This window comes from Girardinichthys multiradiatus, chromosome 8 (assembly GCF_021462225.1).
Source record: "Girardinichthys multiradiatus isolate DD_20200921_A chromosome 8, DD_fGirMul_XY1, whole genome shotgun sequence".
NCBI lineage: Eukaryota > Metazoa > Chordata > Actinopteri > Cyprinodontiformes > Goodeidae > Girardinichthys > Girardinichthys multiradiatus.
Window position 1 is genome coordinate 17,070,307 of NC_061801.1, and position 20,732 is coordinate 17,091,038.

The window sequence follows — 20,732 nt, forward strand, 5'->3', positions numbered from 1 at the left end:
AAAAGGTGGTACTCATCAGATCTTACCTTTTAAATGGGGAGCAGCAAGATAGGAAGATAATCAAAGTAGGACAGAAGGGACCAATAATTATACTAAGTTGTGAACACTCACAGATGGAGCTGCTCCCTGGTAAAGTTGTGCATAAATCCTTTGACTAAAACAATCTTTTCCAGTAGCATTATATACCATTATAAAATATAGAAATATCAAGCCTTTAATTTAGGTTCATTTGTTGGGGAAAACAATTTCACTTTTACATGAAATAGTGTTTGCCAAAATTCACCCAGTTACACACTAATACTCAAATCAGTTGGCAACTGGGGTTGTGTTTTGATCAGGTGCCCATCAACATGTATCAGAAGAGGATAACAATCACCCAACACATCAAGATGAGGAGTCACATTAACCCTGTATCAGTTTAGAAATTCCAGCATCAAGGCCAGAAACCATCAAAGTGATACAATATTCCCAACTATGCAGCTTGAGCTGTTAAAAATCAATTGACAGCATGGCGATGTTAGTAGCACAGTAGGTATACCTGTCAACACTATAATGCCCAGTTCCTGCACTGATTATAGAATTATAGGTTTAGGGGGAGTAAATAATTCTATGTATCATCTATCCATCCATCCATCCATCCATCCATCCATCCATTGTTTATACCTGCTTCTTCCATACTGGGTCGCGTGGGAGCTGATGTCTATCTCCAGCGGTCTATGGGCAAGAGACCAGGTACACCCTGGACAGATCACCAGCCCATCGCAGGGCAACACAGAGACAGGACAAACAACCATGCACACACCCACTCACACCTAAGGGCAATTCAGAGAGACCAATTAACCTAAGAGGAGACGGAGTACCCATTGAGAACCCATGAATGCACAGGGAGAACATGCAAACCCCATGCACAAAGACCCCTGGCCGGAAGTTGAATCCAGGACCTTCTTGCTGCAGGACAACAGTCCTAGCAACTGTGCCACCGTGCAGCCCTTCTATGCATCATAACATCAGTATTTTTCTCAGCTTTAATTTGAACCATATTTTATAAAAATCAGATAAGAAATAAGGAAGCGACAACCGTTTTAATGACACATTCTCTCATCCCACATCAGAACAACATGATTTTGTTGACATGACTCACTGCAAAGCAATGGCTGCTGCGAGCGCATGTCACTGTCTATAGCAGCTAATGGGCCATGTCCAATCCAATAATGTATCAATGGCAAAAGCTGTAATAAACAAGACTGAATAAGGAGGAAAGTTTATCTTACCGTGATATACAGTTGACAGGATGAAGAAAACTGTTAAAAAATCTCCAAATTCACTGTTAAAAAATGGCAGTAAAGAATAGCTGCTTGGGGTCATCAAGTCTCCATAACAACCAATTGTCCCAAACAACTGGTGTGCTGAGCAATGTTTTGAGAGACATACCAGGAAAACGTATATGTTTTAAGTACGCTAAACACCATGGGACTTCATCTGGAAACATGGGCTTTGGTCAGATGAACCTAAGAATATGGTTTTTGGTAACAAACACTCCAGATGGGTTTGGCGTAAAACTTGGAATGAATATGTGGAAATGCACCTCCTGCCCACTGTTCAGTGAGGTGCAGTATCTGTGATGCTATGGGCCTATTGCTCTTCCAAGGGTCCTGGAAAACTTGTCAGAGTGCAAGTTATTTAAAATTGTTTCAAAAATTCTCGGTCTTTCAAAATGAAATGACTTAAATAATCGGGCTAAAACAATACATTGCCATCTCAGTGCTCAGGCCTCAACTCTGAGTACCGATAACTGAATGAGGTATTGTGTAAAGTGGAAGGTCAAAGATTCTCATCCTGTCAGCTCTAACACTGTAAAAAACAGTGTTGTCCGGCTGGCAAAAGGTGGTTGTACAAAGCAAAAGTGGGACCAAGTTATTGTTTTGCAATTCACAAATAAGTCTGAAGCCTTTCTACTCAAGTCTCAAGCCAAGTCCGAAATAAAGACATAAGTCCAAGTTAATTCCAAATAGATGCGAGTCCCGAGTCAAGTCCAATATTAAACTTTAAACTTCGAGTCTTAAACCTTTACTGCCTGAATTTATTTTTGTTAATTTATAATTGTTAATTTGAAAATTGCACAAATAAAATGCCATCAAATCCATTCCAGCTTTATTTATAGAGGACTTTAAATTATCACATGGCCCAAAGTGCTGTACAAAAAAAATGAGACGTTAAAATTACAAAAACGGCAATTACAAAAACAAAAAAACATAAAATAATAAAAATTGTTAGATACTAAAAATGATACATAAAATACTAAAAAGTATAAAATACTGAAGACAAAACAAAATATAAAATACTAAAAGGAAAAACATAAAATACTAATTTCACATACTTAAAAAAACAGTCATGCAGCAAAAAACTAACCAAAACTCACAGACTAAAGTCAACACCATAGCATCCATTTGTTCTAACCACTTCCAATTTTTTCAGTTTGAACTACTCCAGCCGTTGTGGTCCTTGATGGTCTGATAATCCCTTTTCAGTGTTTTAAGCTTCTCATGAAATTGTTTTGGTGTTTGCTGGTACCTGTGAGCAGCCATCAACAGAGTCGCTCTAGTGAAGCAGCTATCCTCTACCCCCTAAGTGACTGACTGTCTTCTGACATAACGTTTTCAGTCTGGAACCCCGTCCAAGGGAATACTCAAAAGGTGGCTGGTACAAAGAAACAGTTACTAATCTAAAACCCTAAAAACCGAGTAGAGCTGAATAGTGCCGAGTAGAGCCGAGTCGGGCAGCGCTAAGTAAGTACTGGTGGAGACCTGAGATGAAAACCTTCTTCCAGTGAAGCAACAGTGCTGACAGTTATACCACTGTAACAGCCTATAACATTTACCTAACCTAAACAGCCACTGTAATCTCATTGTATGCTAAATTTAACAAACTATTGCAAATTAGCATGATGCTCCTTGTGCCATGCCATTGTGTTCATTTTGACAATTATGGTGTATACATTACCAGTCCCCCTTTTTTTGGACTACACCTCATGCACCACCTGACTGGAGTGAAAGATGGAAATATTTACCATGGGGCTCTAATTATGATCCATGCCCAGGGAACGAGTTGGCAGGGTGGGATGCATGCAGGAAAGTGACAGGGCATGCCTCGGTGATTATGATTGAAAGAGTTATGAGCACCGCATGACTGTCGTTACAGGACAACCTCAGGAATTTGTTCTGTAGTCTTAAGATAGTTATCAGCATGCGTGTGTGTGAGCCAATCAGGGTGAACATAAGCGGATTCAGATGCTAGGATTTCCACTTACCCCCCATCAGTTCCACGTTCATTACAAATCCATCTTTGCAAAGTGAATGTTAAGACGTTCCAAATTAACCCTGAGTGTCAAAAGCAGCCTCAGCTGTCTGCGGTATCACTTTCCATCCAAATGGTATGGATGTAGGTCGGACAACTGTAACCCTGACCTTGCTTCTCTACACCACTCTCAGTGACTCCCCGGACTTTGAGGCAGGGTGGGACAAGATTTCCAACATTCACAATCTCTCCTGTCTGTCCAAAGCTCGGCCATCTGCCAGGCACAGATATGTAGCGATGACGGGTTAGCTGATAGCCTGACTTCACTGACATTTTAGGATTTTCCTCAACCTGGTTTATATTTAAGATGATTCTTTAAGTGTACTGTGTTTATTTGTGTTAGAGGGTGCCTCTTTTGCACGTCACCTTGAATTAAAGCTGAAAGGGAATAGTCAGGCTGAAAATTCCTCCTGACTAACTAGCTTATTGGTTTGTTACATCTGATTGGCTACTAAATGTCAGGGAGATAGGTCACATGCCTTGTTAATTTATGTCTAAAGGTACAACTTGTTCTCATCACTAATCTTTGCCTTCTTTTAATATTGGGGCTTTATTTAGCTCCCAAATAATATTAGGTCTTTTGACCAGACTGCTTGATGTACTTTAGGCCAAAACATTGTCTCTTTACTGACATCCTGGGAACATGTCTTCTCTGCATTTAATATTTCAGTGCTTGTCCTTTTACAGAATATAGTATTACATAATGTTTTTAAATCATGAGATTTCCTGCTACAAGATATTACCACAATGATTCTTATCATTGCCATTGCCATCTTTCTAGAAAAGTGCTCTTCAGTTGCTATCACATATGCTTTTGTTGGCTCTGGGTCAATTCACCCTTTCACCAATTTGTAACCCCATTTTGTCCCTTTCTATCTCCATTTTGTACCCGTAAACAAACCATTTCATATCTATGTACTTAAACCATTCCATAGCATTATATCTTTCTTTGAAGCATTTTTATTGTTTAAGAAGGTAAATAGTAGCTGAATTACTCAAATATTATGTAAAAGTAAATTTTTCTGTATATTATTTTTTGAAATATTTGTATTATACCCTTTGGGCTAGCTGATACATGCAATATGTCAGATTGCGACCCCTGGTCTGATGAAAAAAATTCTAAATTTCCTGTTGGTAAATATTATTGTTTGGAGCCATAAACACATTTCCCTACAGCAGATTATAAGTGGAATCTAGGAAATTACTTCAATTTGTCACTTGTCAAAGTAGGTATGAAATGGTGGGTAAGAACGGACTAATTGTCATGAAACATCCAGGGGCACACTGCTCCATTTCTTACCATAATATTCAAGTAAGAAACAACCAAAATTAGAAGGGCTTCTAGATATAAAGGGCTCACTTTATTTTATCTATGGTTGAGATATTTTTTGTGTGTTTGTTTTAATAAGAAAGGATGTCGTTTTTGTGGTATCCTATTGTGTTGACAAAGTTGATTAATAAAATGTCTTGTTTGGCTTGGTTACAAAAATATTGAAGATGCCTCCAAAGAAGCCTTCACTACTTTTAAACTGTTCATGTGGCAGCCTTTACAGTACTCGGAAGAAAAACGAATGGGAGTGACAGACAAGATAGGAATTATCTGAGAAAACCACAATTTGCTAACTGTTATCCACTACTGATGCTAATGTTAGCATCTCCTTTATAGCCTGAAATAGGTGCTAAACTCTATGGCTATTTCAGTTTTTTAATGAGTCAGGACTGTGGGGTGCCATTTGTAAAGTTACACAGTCAAAATAAATTACTGCAATATTTTGTTATTTAGCTTGTCCGCTTGTTAGCTTGTTATTTAGCTTGGGTTTGTTTCTCAAAGTCATATTTTCACCATGTCATTCATAGATTTATAATTGTCATAGTTCCAAACTAAATATTTATTTAGCAATTTATATAGTTAGTTTAACACCTAAATACTTAGCTTGCAAATTAAATGATTAGTTTACAAACGAAATATTTAGCTTGCCAATTAAATATTTAGTTGGCAAGCTAAATATTTAGTTTATAAAATAAAGATTTAGCTCCAAATTAAATATTTAGTTTACAAACTAAATGTTTAGTTTGCAAGCTAAATATTTGAACCCCCAGGCTAAATAACCCCAAATATTGCTGTCAATTGATCATCTTCAGTTCAAACTCTGAAATTATTAGATTGACTAAACCTGAACTGGATGATGCACATTTAACAGAGGTTCTTTTAAACACAGTTTGAGATTTATGAAACCTTTATTCTATTTATGAAAACACAAAAAAAATCAGGACAATTGTAGAATTAGACAAGTATAAGAACTGCAACATGTGAACTAGTTTAACCTTGACTGGAAAATGTTTCTCTGATTATATTTGCAGTTTGTTAAACCTTTACTATATTTGTTAAAGCAAAGGATTATGTTTTTTACCCTAAAAAATACAGCTAAAATCTTGTCTTGTCTCAGTCTCAAGTAACCCAGTATTGGCTCCTGTGGTGAGCTGGATGTACACTTACAGCCCTTGTAATAAAGTTTCACCACTACAGACGTTGTACATCACTCAAAGGCAACATCCAGAGTTTTTCTGTCCCGACACAAAATACCTGTTTTATTTAAAATACTGGGCTTACACAATAATAGCAAGGTGATTTTTAATGTTGTTGGTGGTCAATGAATCAGACATTTGTGGTGACTAAGCAACATTGAGAATTTAAGACTTTAAGGAACCATCTTGTTGCAAATGTCTGTAAACATTTCTTTTATCCAAATTTGTCATAACAGGACAGATGGGTGGGTGTCGTTTTGTCCCTCACCATTTCCTGCCTATGCAGTCCTTGTATTGTCATACCCAACTTCACAAGGTATGAAAAACACTGTTGACCAGGGCACATTTCGTACCAGCCATGCCTCAAGTCATACCCACCTTGAGACTTTTTGTGCCCTCTTGGGAAACTGATAATTTTAAGTAATTTTTCATAATCTAAACCTGGTCAGCTGTTAGAAAATGTGATTATGTGACTTCAATAAATACCTACCAATAGGAATTCATTCAGAATTGTTTTGAATTGATCAAATTAAATTGTACATGGGATTTTAGCATGATAATGAATGATAATAAATTTCCATAATTCCTCACATATCTGACTACTACAATATATCAACTAATGTGCAATAGATAATGGATATGAAATGGAAGTAGGTACAGACAAAATGGAGGGACAAATTGGCCAAGGGAGTAAATTGACCTGGAGATAATGTGCTGTATGTCTGAAGACAATATCATTAAACTGTGATTCACAATAGGAAACAGAGGCTGGCATAGTGAAATTTGAAATATGACTTTGATGATCACAGTTGGCTGGGAAAATCACTAACAGGAGGCTTTACTCCCCCCAATGAAAAGCATAACAGTAGCTTTTGGACAGACCAGTTTGTACATGCCTGATACAGTATATTAAAAGGTTGTATATGGAATTTAGTATTCCAAGTTCAGGATACTTTAATTGTAAACTGAGAGTACCAACAGGGAGCAATCAATTAAAGCTAAAACTGGGTCTCCTCATTAAACTAGCATCTGATACCCAGTCAAGGCTACTGGTTTCAACCAAGGCCAAGCAGGAGAGAGGCCCACGTCCTCTGGGGGTTGCCAGAGGGTGTGTGAAGCAGTGGAGTGCGTGCCGTCGTCCAGCCGCTCGAGAGGAAGGCACATGGTGCCAGCAGCTGGCATGGTGAAACGCTAACCCCGCTAAATGCTCTGTCCAGTAAACAACGCTGGATTGAACACATGCCAACAGGGGAACCAGGGTGAGGAAGGGGAGAAGAGGGTAAATGGAGCGACCCAGCTGACGCCGTGGAGAAAGGGGAATTGACCCCTGTGAAATGGATTATTAAAGTGTGGTGGTCACCATTCTGGGGGGCCGGTGCAGGACATGGCAGTAAGGGGAACTCAAAACCATCTTATGCAAACTGAAAATGCTGTGGACCACAAGCTACAGACAGGAAGCCCAGATTCATAAGATATTTCTATTGGATGTGTAACAGATCCAGACTCCAGCACATGCATAAAATACCGATGACAGATGCTTTTATTTTCCTTGTCATATCCAAAACTACCATGCTGCATTTCTTTATATCACAACAGGCTGGTCAGTAAAGCTACTGGTGTTATTTTTTCCACTCCCACAGTCAGATCCCCTATTTAGGTTTCTTTACCTTTTACATTGACAAATAAAGAGATTTGTTTTAAAGCCTGTTACAACCTTTAGAACTGGTGCAGGTTCCCATGCTCCCAAACCCCTTAGGGACTGTCAGGAACAGATGTGACGTCTGTACTCCCCTGCTCTGTCCCACCTTCAGTCTCTCCCTCTGTTGCTTGTAAAACAATCCATCTTCCACTTGTAAAAACATTGCTCTCCCGTGCAATTGTTCCTTCACATCACTCTCACTTTAATGAGCACTAAAACAAGATTATCCCCAATTGTATGTTGCAAAAATTACATCTACTCTTAGCTGAGCGTTAAACTTGATACAGGACCGTTACTGTAATCAAATAAGTGCTGTACAAGCTGTCATTTCTTTTTATTTAACATAGTCAGTCAAAAATGTGCACATAAAGATTATTTCAAATTTATTTTTTTGCACAGTCAGACTTCAATCATTGAAGAATAAAATTCTTGGCAAAAAATTATCAGTTTGTGTTTCTCTGTGACTTTTCAAACTTTGTTGTTGAGAATCCAGCCATCTTCAACTTATGCCATATGCTACCCAGCCAGAGCAAAAATGTCCCCATCTGTTGTGTTTTCAAGGTGGCTTACAGTGAATTGTTTTTGCCGCTGCATCATCCCTTCTCTCTATTGAATCACACACTTCATACCAACTCTCATTTTTTTTACTAACAAGTACCACATTGATAAATACAAATGCAATGGTACAACCAGAGTTAGACTCTTTAGCTTATTTTTGTCACGGAGTGACATTTTGGTCTTTGTTTTATGGTTTCTTGTGATGGTTTATTTTGTCTAGATGTTTCTATTAAGTTTATTAGTTTGTTTTGCTCCCTCTACTGCCTCCTGGTGTTTTGTTGTTCTCCTCCCTCATTACGTTTCCTTATGGTTGTTTCCTTATTACTTTGCATGGTTCTATTATTCATTAGTCTCTATTAGGGTTCTTTGTTCTCCTGAATTCGTTAGCTCCTCTTTTAATATCCCTGTGTTTATTTATGGTTTGGTATTCATTTTCACCTTGCACACTTCTTGTTTTTCTAGTCTATGTTTTCTGTTCCTCCTCATCTTTATTCCCTTTCTGTGTTCTTATTCTGTTCTGTCTAGCTTAGTTCTTTATGTTTAGTTTCTAGTGTTCCAGTTCTGATTCCTGTTAGGTCAGCTTGAGTTATTGTTTACTTTTATTTCTAGTCCTCTGCTTCATTCTCAGTTTGTTTCTGTCAGTGTTTGTTTGTTTACTTGTAGTCAGGGTTTCCTTTTGCTTAGGCCTTAGGTTCTTGTTATTCTTCTGTTCCTTCCAGTTCCTCTGTTTCCTTTACCTCTTGGTTATTCTAGATTTCTTATGTTTTGGTTATTTTATCTTAGTCTATTGTTCTGCTTAGGTCTTGGTTTCTCTTTATTGTTTATTTGTTTCACCTGTTCCTGCTGCTTCCCTGCCTCCTTGTCACACCTGTTCTCAGTTCCCTTGATTACCTGCCTTTGTCTTTCCCCAGTATATTAGTTCAGAATCAGAATCAGCTTTATTGCCAAGTTCATAAATACAAACAAGGAATTTGACTTCGGTACACTTTGCTCTTTTGTTCTGTTTTTGCATTACAGAATATACAAATTTACAATTTACAATGTACAATATACACATATCTAATAGAAAAGGTGCATTTGCAACATCTGTATGCTGTTGTTCTGTACTCTATTGAATGTTCATCAGAGAAACAGCCTGGGGGAAGAAACTGTCTTTGTGGCGGCTGGTTTTAGTGAACAGTGCTCTGTAGCGGCGGCCTGAAGGTAAAACTCTAAACAGTTTATGTGCAGGGTGTGTGGGGTCTGCAGAGATTTTGGCAGCTCTTTTCTTGACCCTAGACCTGTATAAGTCCTGGATGGACTCTGTTCATTGCTGGTTCCTTGTGTTTGTCATAACCCGTTCTCAACCCACATATTTGTGCTGAGTTTTTCCATGTTCCTGCAGAACCTATCTTGTACGTTTTTGGATCTGGACTTTGTTTGTATCTGCAGTGCCTTGTTTGGTTTCGTTGATAACCTCTGGAAATAAAGCTGAAAACCTTTTACAACATGCTGCTGCCCAGCTCTTGTCTGCACTTTGGTCTGCCCACAAACCACACTAGGACACTTTTGTTATTTAAAAAAAAAAACAATTACTACAACTTTACATAAAGGTCCTGTGAACATTTCTATTTGTATTAAATCAGTCACACACATGGTACTAAACAAAATGCTTTAATTAAGTTGATTTAACAGTTTGTGTACGTGCAAAATTTAGAAAAGTATTGTATTTCTAATGGTAGTAACCTGTTCATCGAACACTTCAGGCAGCAGATGCCACAGCTTTTTGAACTTGGAACTGAAACATGGTTGATTTGGGTTTAAGGTCATTCCCAGACCCATGTTGAAACTTGGGTCTGGGAATGACCAAATTATATGTGCGTACAGGGGTGCCCAAAGTGTGGCCTGTGGGCCATTTGTAGCCCCCAGAATTATATTGTGCAGCCCTCCATCTGCAGTTAAGGAAGCATACAAAACAGGTCTGTCAGCACAGGTGGTTGATGTTTACTTTCAAAACATCCAGCAACTTTTACTCAAAAGGAGACTTGGCTAATCGAAACAAGCATTTTCACCAAATGAGGGTCATATCCTATTTTTTGTAGCTGAGCATAGAATTATAGTTGTTTCTGCACCAAGTAAATAGAAAATAAAAAAAAATGTAGGAGAACTGTATACCTTTCTTAAATGTCTGTGTGACCTTTTTATTGTTTAAAATCAGCAAAGATACACAGATCCCTTTTTTTTTTTTTTTTACAAAAATCAGACTACTTTGTTCTAAAAATAAAATTACTTTTTTGACTCAACAATTTTGGTCTGTATAACAGAAATCTCAATCACCACTGTTTATGTAGCTTTGACAGCCCAATATCCAGAGACTTGAGGTATTCAAGGTGGATCTCATCCACCCCCGAAGCCTTGCCACCGCAGAGGTTTTTGATCACTTTGGTGATTTCAGCCTGTTTGATGAACGGGTCCAACTCTGAGTCCCCAGTCTTTGCTTCCAACAGGGAAGATGTGACGGCAGGATTGAGGAGATCCTCAAAATACTCCTTCCACCGCCCGATAATGTCCCCTGTCAAGGTCGGCAGCTCCCCACCCCCACTGGAAACAGTGTTGGGGAAGCACTGCTTTCCTTTTCTGAGGAGCCGGACTGTGTGTCAAAATCGCTTTGAGTCCAACTGATAGTCCTTCTCCGTGACCTTACAGAACACCTCCCCAACCCCAATTTTGCCTCTGCCACCGCCCGGGCCACGACACGCTTGGCCTCACGGTATCCGTCAGCCGCCTCAGGAGTCCCACAAGCCAACCACAGCCGATAGGACTCCTTCTTCAGCTTGACAGTGTCCCTTACTGCTGGTGTCCACCACAGGGTTCGGGGATTGCCGCCGCGACAGACACCGCAAACCTTACGGCTGCAGCTACGGGCAGCAGCATCGACAATAGATGCGGAGAACATGGTCCACTCGGACTCTATGTCTCCAACATCCGCCGAAATCTGGTCAAAGCTCTCCTGGAGGTGGGAGTTGAATACATCCCTGGCTGAGGGCTCTGCCAGACGTTCCCAGCAGACTCTCACTATACGCTTGGGCCTGCCAAGTCTGTCCGCCTTTCTCCTATTTCCAGCGGATCCAACTCACCACCAGGTGGTGATCAGTGGACAGCTCAGCCCCTCTCTTCACCCGAGTGTCCAAAACATGCAGCCAAAGGTCTGACGATATGATAACAAAGTCGATCATCGACCTCCTGCCTAGGGTGTCCTGGTGCCAATTGCACTGATGGACACCCTTATGCTTGAGCACGGTGTTCATTATGGACAATCCGTGACTAGCGCAGAAGTCCAATAATGAAACACCACTCACATTCAGACTGGGGAAGACCTTCCTCCCAATCACACTCCTCCAGCTGTCACTTTCATTTCCCACGTGGGTGTTGAAGTCCCCCAGCAGAATGACCGAGTCCCTGAGAGGGGCACTGTCCAGCACCCCCAACAGGGACACCAAGAAGGCCGGGTACTCCGCACCACTGCTCGGCCTGTAGGCCAAAACAACAGTCAGAGACCTATCCCCAACCCGAAGGTGCAGGGATGTGACCCTCTCATCCCCCAGGGTAAACCCCAACATGAGATGGCTGAGCTGGGGGATGACAAGCAAACCCACTCCAGTCCACGGGCCACTCCAGAGTAGAATAGAGTCCAACACCAACACCTCTGGAGGAGCTGAGGTTCCAAACCCCATGCTGTGCAAGGAAGTGAGCCAGACTATTTCTAACTGGTATCGCACAAGCCCCCCCACTGAGGTAACGAGGTAACATTTAAAGACCCTAGAACAATTTTAAGCATCTGGAGATGGGCCCACTGAGGGATGGCCTCGCGTCTCTCGTTAGGGCTTGGCCTGGCTGGGTCCCGTGAGGGGTAACCCGGCGCTCACCAACAAGTCAAGAACCCCAGACCTGGCTCCAGGGAGGGACCCCAGCTCCGCCGTACCAGGCGACATCATGTGCCTTGATGTTGTAGTCCTCATGAAGGCTTCTGAACCTCTGTGACCCATCACCCAGAGCCTGTTTGCCATGGGAGACCCTACAAGGGCCATTTAAGCCCGGGACAACATAGCCTATTTGATATCATTGATGCTAAATTTTCTTAACACGAAGTAATATGAAAGGCAGCCCACATGTCACCAGTAGTACTTGTACCACAGTTGGGGAACTATACTTTTACACTATTGATGCTTGCAGAATGGGCCAGTAAGACTACTTCAAAATATCACTCTGAAGGTTTTTTTTGGCTAAAGGAAATTCAAAAGGTATTTTCTTACTTTGCATGATGGAAAAGTCTAAATCAAGCTGTGACTGGTATGCTGGCACTGCAATAAAACTGATAATGTCAAATATCAGAACTCTGGATTTTTGATATTTGGCTTTCTTGCTGCAAAGCATTTCCATTTTGTCCTAGTTTGCAGTTTTAGGTAACAGTGTAAAACTAAATATATTATTTTTAACTATACTACACTGATTTAAGATATTTTGCTGTTTAATCCTTTGCAGTTTCAAACATATAAGGTGACATTGAGCAATATTGATTCAGCCTATACTTTTGATTCTTACATCACATTCTGCTTATCAATATTTACCTACTAGATTGGGGATGAGAGGGAGGGGATATGGTTAACTGTAGCCATTTACTGGCGTAAGAAAATCAGCACACATAAATCTTACTTGATTGCATGTTTTCTTGTCCTAGCTTCTTTGATAACCTGGGTTAATTTAGAATGTATGTAACTGACTTGGAACCTGTCTGTATGATTGGGTTGAATTGACTTGACTTTTTTAGCAAAATGATTTGAGTTGACATTTTTTGTTAACTGGCGCTATATAATTAAACTGAATTAAATTTCCTACTTTGAAACGTGGGTGTGAAATGCACCTCTGTATCACATCATATTTACACCTCGGGGAAGTCTTAGATTAACAATTAAAACTTACAAGAAATTCTTGTAATTTTACCTCCACCTAATAAACTTAATCAGATTAGAGGTTGAATATGTGGTAAATATTTTTGCATGACATTAGGCGACTGCAATAAATGATGGAATTATTTTAGGCTTTTTAACAGCATTTATGAGGGTTGCCGGTAATTGGGGGGCATGCTGTCTACGTCAGCAAGGAAAGTTTTAAAGCAACGTGATGGGTCTCTCTAACGGCTTGTAATGGTTTGCCTGATTGCCTGATAGTAAATGTTCTACTATGATGCCAATTTTCACATCCTGTATTGTGAAACCATATTGCTTGGGCAGGCCAAGAAATCTTTCTATCACTCTATTACAACTTCTAAGAGTGTCTGAGCTGTAGTTTTATCCTAAACTGGAGCAGTTTGAGATGGGACCTGGTCCAGACTTCATTTTGAGACGCACATTCAATGTTTTAGGGTTATAGATAGATTTCGGGTTAATATCGCTTATGATAAAGGTTGAGGGCAGGTGGGATGATTAAGGCTGTTATGCCATACTTTATGTTTAATTGTGCAACAGATATCAAGATAAAGACAAAAAATAAATTTGTCTGCTGTGAATTCTTGTTTTTCTCTTCTTAGACCATTCAAAACAATTTTATCTTTTTGGTATCTATCTCAGTCATCACACACCTGCCAAGCAGGAAAGCTTATAAAACAAACATGCATGCCTCTGCAAGGATGAACTCTCTCTCTGGTGCCTTTATCTCAAGACTCTGTGCCATTAGCAAACCACATTGCAAGGGCTCATATCAGGAGTATAGACAGTGGTTAACCAAACAATAACGAGGCCCCTGGCTTTTTTGCAGGAATGCCCTTAATGATGGGGTGGACAGAGTCTCAGAGGACAAAAACTGCCATTGTTACTATCACTATGCACTCACAGGATGCAAATAATGCTGATCAGGTTGTAGCAAGAAAGATATATCTTCAAACAACACCCACATTTTTATATTTAAATATTAAACACAAGGCTGAAAATAGTACCATAAGAGCAGTGAATTAAATTAAAATCATAGTAGCAATAAAAAACATTTTAATATCATTCAACATTTATTACTGAAATTATGACTTTCTTAGGATTGTATATAAACTTTATCTGAGCCTACTGGTTACAGTTTCCAAAGTATGTCAGCATGGGACAAAAGCAGTGATGAAGCCGTCAGTTATGTGTTTATTGTTGAGCCAGGGAAGACGAAACATGAAATGAGAAGTGAGGTACTTTGTGGTTGTGGGTGCAGCTGCTAGTGCTGCTGCACATGTTGTTTATTGTGGTGGCTGTCTGTGAGAAACAGAGTGAGCACATACTGTAATATGAAACCTAATGGGCAACTCAAATCCCAGCACTACATCCTGAGTTATGTGGTCAGACTTTATAGATTTGACACAGTGTGAGATCTTGCTTCATAGTGAGATGTGGTTTTAAGCAGGACATTTATTTTTATGTGTTATTTATCACTTAATCAGTGTTTCTTTATTTTACCAGACTCAGTCATCAATGATGTTGCATGCGTAGCATTTTTTATTGCTTTTGCATATGGTAAATTACAGGAAAGAAAGTTTTATGCAAATGCCTGAATATACAATAAAAAGTCATAGCGTTATGACAAGATGCTATTTTATTCAGTTTATGGCTTGCAAACATATTCACACCCTACCTACTTTTCCTTTCCATACTGAAGAAAAGCATTCTCGCAGCATAAACCTGCCACCACCATGTTTGAGCATGGGGGATGGTGTATTCAGGGTGATGTCCAGTGGTAATCTTCTACCATAAATGGTGTTTTACATGTAAGCCAAAGGGTTCAGTTTTAGTTTCATGGTATCAGAGCACTTTCTTCCACATACTTGCCATGTCCCCTACATGGCAAACTACGGTCTGTACATCCATACATTGTGAATACCCACCTATCCTTGTAGGGCTGCGGGAGGACTAGTGCCCATCTCCAGTGGTCATTAGGTGACAGGCGGGGTACACCCTGGACAGGTCACTAGTCCATCACAGGGCAGCAGACACAGGACAGACAACCATGCATGCACACTGTGACGTCTACTGACCTATAGGGTCAGTAGACTCTCTCTCTTACTAGGAGAGAGTTTCCTATTTTATGTTTTTCTTGTGTGTTTGCAGTTCTCCTGTTGCACCTCATGCACAGCTGAAGTCAATTCCTCATCATCAGTGGACTGCAGAAAAGATTCAGTAACCCAATGCTGCACCCCTTCTCTTTGGGCATCTGATTTTGATTGACAGAGAAACTCAATTCCATGTACTGATTGTCTGATAATCATACTGTGGCTAATCTTCTTGTTTTGGTGAATTGGTGGATGGTAGAGATCTTGTGTTAGACAGGAAGTTTGGCAAGGGTTCACTGCCATTTTCTTTGAGCTAAGTTTTCTCCTGTTTTAGGGCCAGCCAGGCAGTTTAGGTATTGTACTTTTATTTTGTTTAGATGAGACTTGCTTTTATTTTAGTCAGAAGGGATTTATTTGTTGTTATTTTGACCTTGGAGACCCTGACGTTTACTACTTCCCAAATATTTAAGTCCTGTGTGAACCCAGATTTAAAGTAATTGTTTTGTTAGTTGATTAACTGACTTTATTAATTTTGTTTTGCACCCTGGTACTCACTGACTTTCATTTAGGGGTTTTAAATATGTTCAAGATAAAGTATCTCTTACAGAATCTCTCTGCTGAATAAAGCAAAGCTGGCACTAGAACAAAAGGCACTCCACATTCTGTACTCTTCTCTAGTTTTACCATATCTAAGTTATTGTGCAGAGATTTGGGGTAACAGTAATAAAATTCTACTACAGTCACCAACATTACAAAAACGAGCAATAAGCATACATAAGCAACATTTTTTATACAAAACAAATCTAAATTATTAAAATTCATTGACATGGTGAAATTGTGAACAGTTCTGCTTTTGTTTGAAGCCAAAACTAAGCAGATATCAGAACACATTTAAAAACTGTATAGGTGAAGGGTTATAGGGTGAATATAAGTCTCAAACTTGTATTACTATATCCACCACAAAGAGTTTTTGTGTTCCAGTAAATGAAGCTAAAATGTGGAAAAGTCTGAAAGTGGAACTAAGCATAAAACAGTTCAAATCATTTTATGGTCATTATGGGATACAAGATTTAATAATTGTTATTTTGTTATCACTATTATTATTGTTAGCCAAAGTATTATCATTACATAGTGTATTACATGAATAGTTAGATTATAATACAAGGAATGAAAACTGTTATTGCTGCTGTAGTTATTATTATGCATTTCATACAAATTTAGAAACAAAAAAGGATAATTTTATATTTGCTGTATGTATTATGTAGAATGCTAATATTTAATCTGTATGTGCTATAAAAATTTGAACAGTAAAGCGTGATAATGGTGATGCATGAACAAGGAGTGGAATTAAATAAGTTTATACTTTCACCCACTAAATGAATCTATAATGTAAATAATTTTATGTTATACTCTTGATATTTTGCACGTATTCAAGTAAAACAAAACAAAAACAACACAAACATGCAAACTGCTTGCAGAGAGCCCGCCCAGGCTGGCATTCAACCCTCTAGCTGCATGTACTGTGTCACGTACATTAAATTTGTACATTAAATGGACAATAAAGTATCTTAACTTACTCAGTAATTTGATACAATTTTACACCAATTTAATTTATTACACTTATTATTTTTTTATTATGTCATTTCTGCTCTCATGAAGGCAGTGTGCTTTATTTGAACAAGAGTCTTTCAGCGGAAATTTCACTCTAGCGGAGCTCCTAATTATTCAACACACTCATTCTACACCATTTGGACAAGCCAGGGGGGTTCAGATGTAAACTGGCGAACCTGTTACAACTTGCCCCATGGCTTATAGTCTCCTGACACAGTCAGGTGGGAGGGTAGGTTTCGGTTGACAAGTCTGAGCGAAAGTAGTTGTGTGAACAAGACAAAGTTGTGTTTGTATCATGAGGGTTTAGGCTCTGCAACGATAGCATTTGGTTGGTCTCATTTATTTAATTTGTTCCAAGATCCTGTTCCTTAGAAACAGCAGATCTACACAAACATATTCTTATAATTTCAGTGTATCATTCACGGCATCTTGCTCTGATGGTCTGTTGGTTGCACTAACAGTCTGGGAATAGCCTATGAAAACCTTTATATTTGAAAGCCACCGCATTAACACATATCAGTAGAATATCTACAGGTGTATCAAAATACTAACTTTAATCAATGTCAACAAAAATCATCATACAAAACACATCCTCTTTAAATTCTATGGTTTCACATCAGTGGTGTGTGGTTTTGAAGACTTTAGGTTAGGTTTAAATAACTGAGGATTTCAGAAACCTGGAAAAGCATGTTGTAGAGCAGCTACAACTTCATCGCAATAATGCATTTAAAAGGATTAGTTCCTTTTAATTAAAGCTATTTCCTATCATTTTTTCATCATATTTCTTAACAGTGTTCTGTCTCTTCCTCCATCACTATGTTGAGGCATTATTGTAAACTTCTTTTTTGACTTTGTTGATGTCATTTGTCTGCTTTAAGTCCTCATATTTGCTTTTGACAATCTCCATGCATTCCCCAAACTTATTTCTTTTGATTAGCTCCCAGTTTGTTTCAGGATTGAATTTTGGTTTTATTGTTGACTGACAAAGCCCTTACTGAGGAAGCTCCTATGTATCTGTCTGACTTCCTGTAATCGCTGGTGCCATACAGATCATTGTGGTCTAACTGTTATTCACATTGAATGTGGTACACAGAGAGGATCAAGTCTTTGCAGTCCCGCCACTAAAGCGTTTAAATCTCATCTCAAAATAATTTTAATTCTCTGGCTTTCGAATCATTGAGAAACGTTTCTATTATTTTATTGTTTTTTGTGAATTTTGTGATTTGTAGAATATTTTTCATTTTTTTATGAATTTCCTAATGACTTCTTTCAGTTGCTCTTGTTTTAAAATAAGCGTTATAAATAATCTTGATCATTCTTTTCGACATTTACTTTTAATATGGATTTTGTAGTCCGTGTATGTTTAAAACATTTGCGCAGCATACTTGGGTCTTCACATAAAATACATTTTAGTGACAACCTAAGCTCATAGTTCAGAAGTTGAGCACTTCTTGCCCACACATTTTATGCTACAGCCAGTTCTAGTTCTAAATATCAAGTTGCTTTCTTTACTCAATGTAATGTTATTTTTCATCAAAGAGCTGGAAAAATGCTACCATGACCATGAGACTCCATACAAAATTGAACAGAAAGTAAATATTACCTGGAAAGATCATGGTTGTTCTGGTTTCAAACGCCATAACCGGCCCTTTAACGCCCTCTTGTGGGTAAAGGTGATGTACAGTAGATACTTGCATTTAGGTGCATCCCGATAGATTTAAATATCATTTAAAAGTTAATTGAGTTTAGTAAGTCAACTCAAAAAGGACAAAATTGAATTATATAGATTTATTATGGACATTTCTTTCTGTTAAATCTGATCATTATGGCTTACGACTAATGGACACCCAAATTTCACTTTCTCAGAGAAGTAGAAAGTAACATGAATAAAAGCAGATTCTTACTGCAGGAATGTTGACCGGCTGAAAAGTATTTCCATGTACTGGATTTAGTACTCAATGATTTGAGTTATTGTATCAGTGCAGTGTGGCATGGAGGTGATCAGCCTGTTGAAATGCTGAGCTGCCCAGGAACCCAGGTTTTTAATGGTGGCCTTCAGCTCATCTGCACTGTTAGATCTTAGAGTCCCTCATCTTCCTCTTGAGAATCCCTAAGAGATTCTCTCTGGGGTTTAAGTCAAGTGGGCTACAATCAAGCATAAAGATACCACAGTCACTAAAGGAGACATTTGTAATTTTAGTAATAAGGGCAGGCGCCAAGTTCTACTGGAAAATAAAAACAGCATCTCCATAAAGCTTGAAAAGATGGAAGCATGAAGTGCTCCAAGATTTCCTGATAGATGGCAGCCCTGGTTTTGGACTTGATAAAACACAGTAGACCAACATGGTTCATGACATAGCTTCCCAAATCATCACTGACTGTGGACAAGTTGACATCACTGGACCTCAGGCTGTACCTCTCCACTCTTCCTCAAGACTCTGGGACTTTGATTTTTAAATGAAATGTTAAATTCACTTCAACTTGAAAAGAGGACTTTAGACCACTGAAGCAGTTTACTCCATTTTCTTCTTAGCCCAAACAAGACACTGCTGACATTGTCGCTGGAATGGGCTTAACACAAGGAATATGACAGTTGTACCCCATGTCATATGTGTGTGGTGGCCCTTGACTCCAGCTACAATTCACGCCTCGAGAGTCTCCTCAAAATTTCTAAGTAGCCTTTGCTTTACAGTCCTCGCAAGGCTGTGGTTATCCCTGTTTGTTGTTCTTCCTTTTCTATCAGGCTTTTTCCTTCCACTCAACTTTCCATTAATATGCCTGAAGACAGCACTCAGAATAGCCAGCTTCCTTCATATAACAGGTCCTTCTCAAAATATTAGCATATTGTGATAAAGTTCATTATTTTCCATAATGTCATGATGAAAATTTAACATTCATATATTTTAGATTCATTGCACACTAACTGAAATATTTCAGGTCTTTTATTGTCTTAATATGGAGGATTTTGGCATACAGCTCATGAAAACCCAAAATTCCTATCTCACAAAATTAGCATATCATTAAAAGGGTCTCTAAACGAGCTATGAACCTAATCATCTGAATCAACGAGTTAACTCTAAACACCTGCAAAAGATTCCTGAGGCCTTTAAAACTCCCAGCCTGGTTCATCACTCAAAACCCCAATCATGGGTAAGACTGCCGACCTGACTGCTGTCCAGAAGGCCACTATTGACACCCTCAAGCAAGAGGGTAAGACACAGAAAGAGATTTCTGAACGAATAGGCTGTTCCTAGAGTGCTGTATCAAGGCACCTCAGTGGGAAGTCTGTGGGAAGGAAAAAGTGTGGCAGAAAACGCTGCACAACGAGAAGAGGTGACCGGACCCTGAGGAAGATTGTGGAGAAGGGCCGATTCCAGACCTTGGGGGACCTGTGGAAGCAGTGGACTGAGTCTGGAGTAGAAACATCCAGAGCCACCGTGCACAGGCGTGTGCAGGAAATGGGCTACAGGTGCTGCATTCCCCAGGTCAAGCCACTTTTGAACCAGAAACAGCGGCAGAAGCGCCTGACCTGGGCTACAGAGAAGCAGCACTGGACTGTTGTTCAGTGGTCCAAAGTACTTTTTTCGGATGAAAGCAAATTCTGCATGTCATTCGGAAATCAAGGTGCCAGAGTCTAGAGGAAGACTGGGGAGAAGGAAATGCCAAAATGCCAGACGTCCAGTGTCAAGTACCCACAGTCAGTGATGGTCTGGGGTGCCGTGTCAGCTGCTGGTGTTGGTCCACTGTGTTTTATCAAGGGCAGGGTCAATGCAGCTAGCTATCAGGAGATTTTGGAGCACTTCATGCTTCCATCTGCTGAAAAGCTTTAAGGAGATGAAGATTTCATTTTTCAGCACGACCTGGCACCTGCTCACAGTGCCAAAACCACTGGTAAATGGTTTACTGACCATGGTATCAATGTGCTCA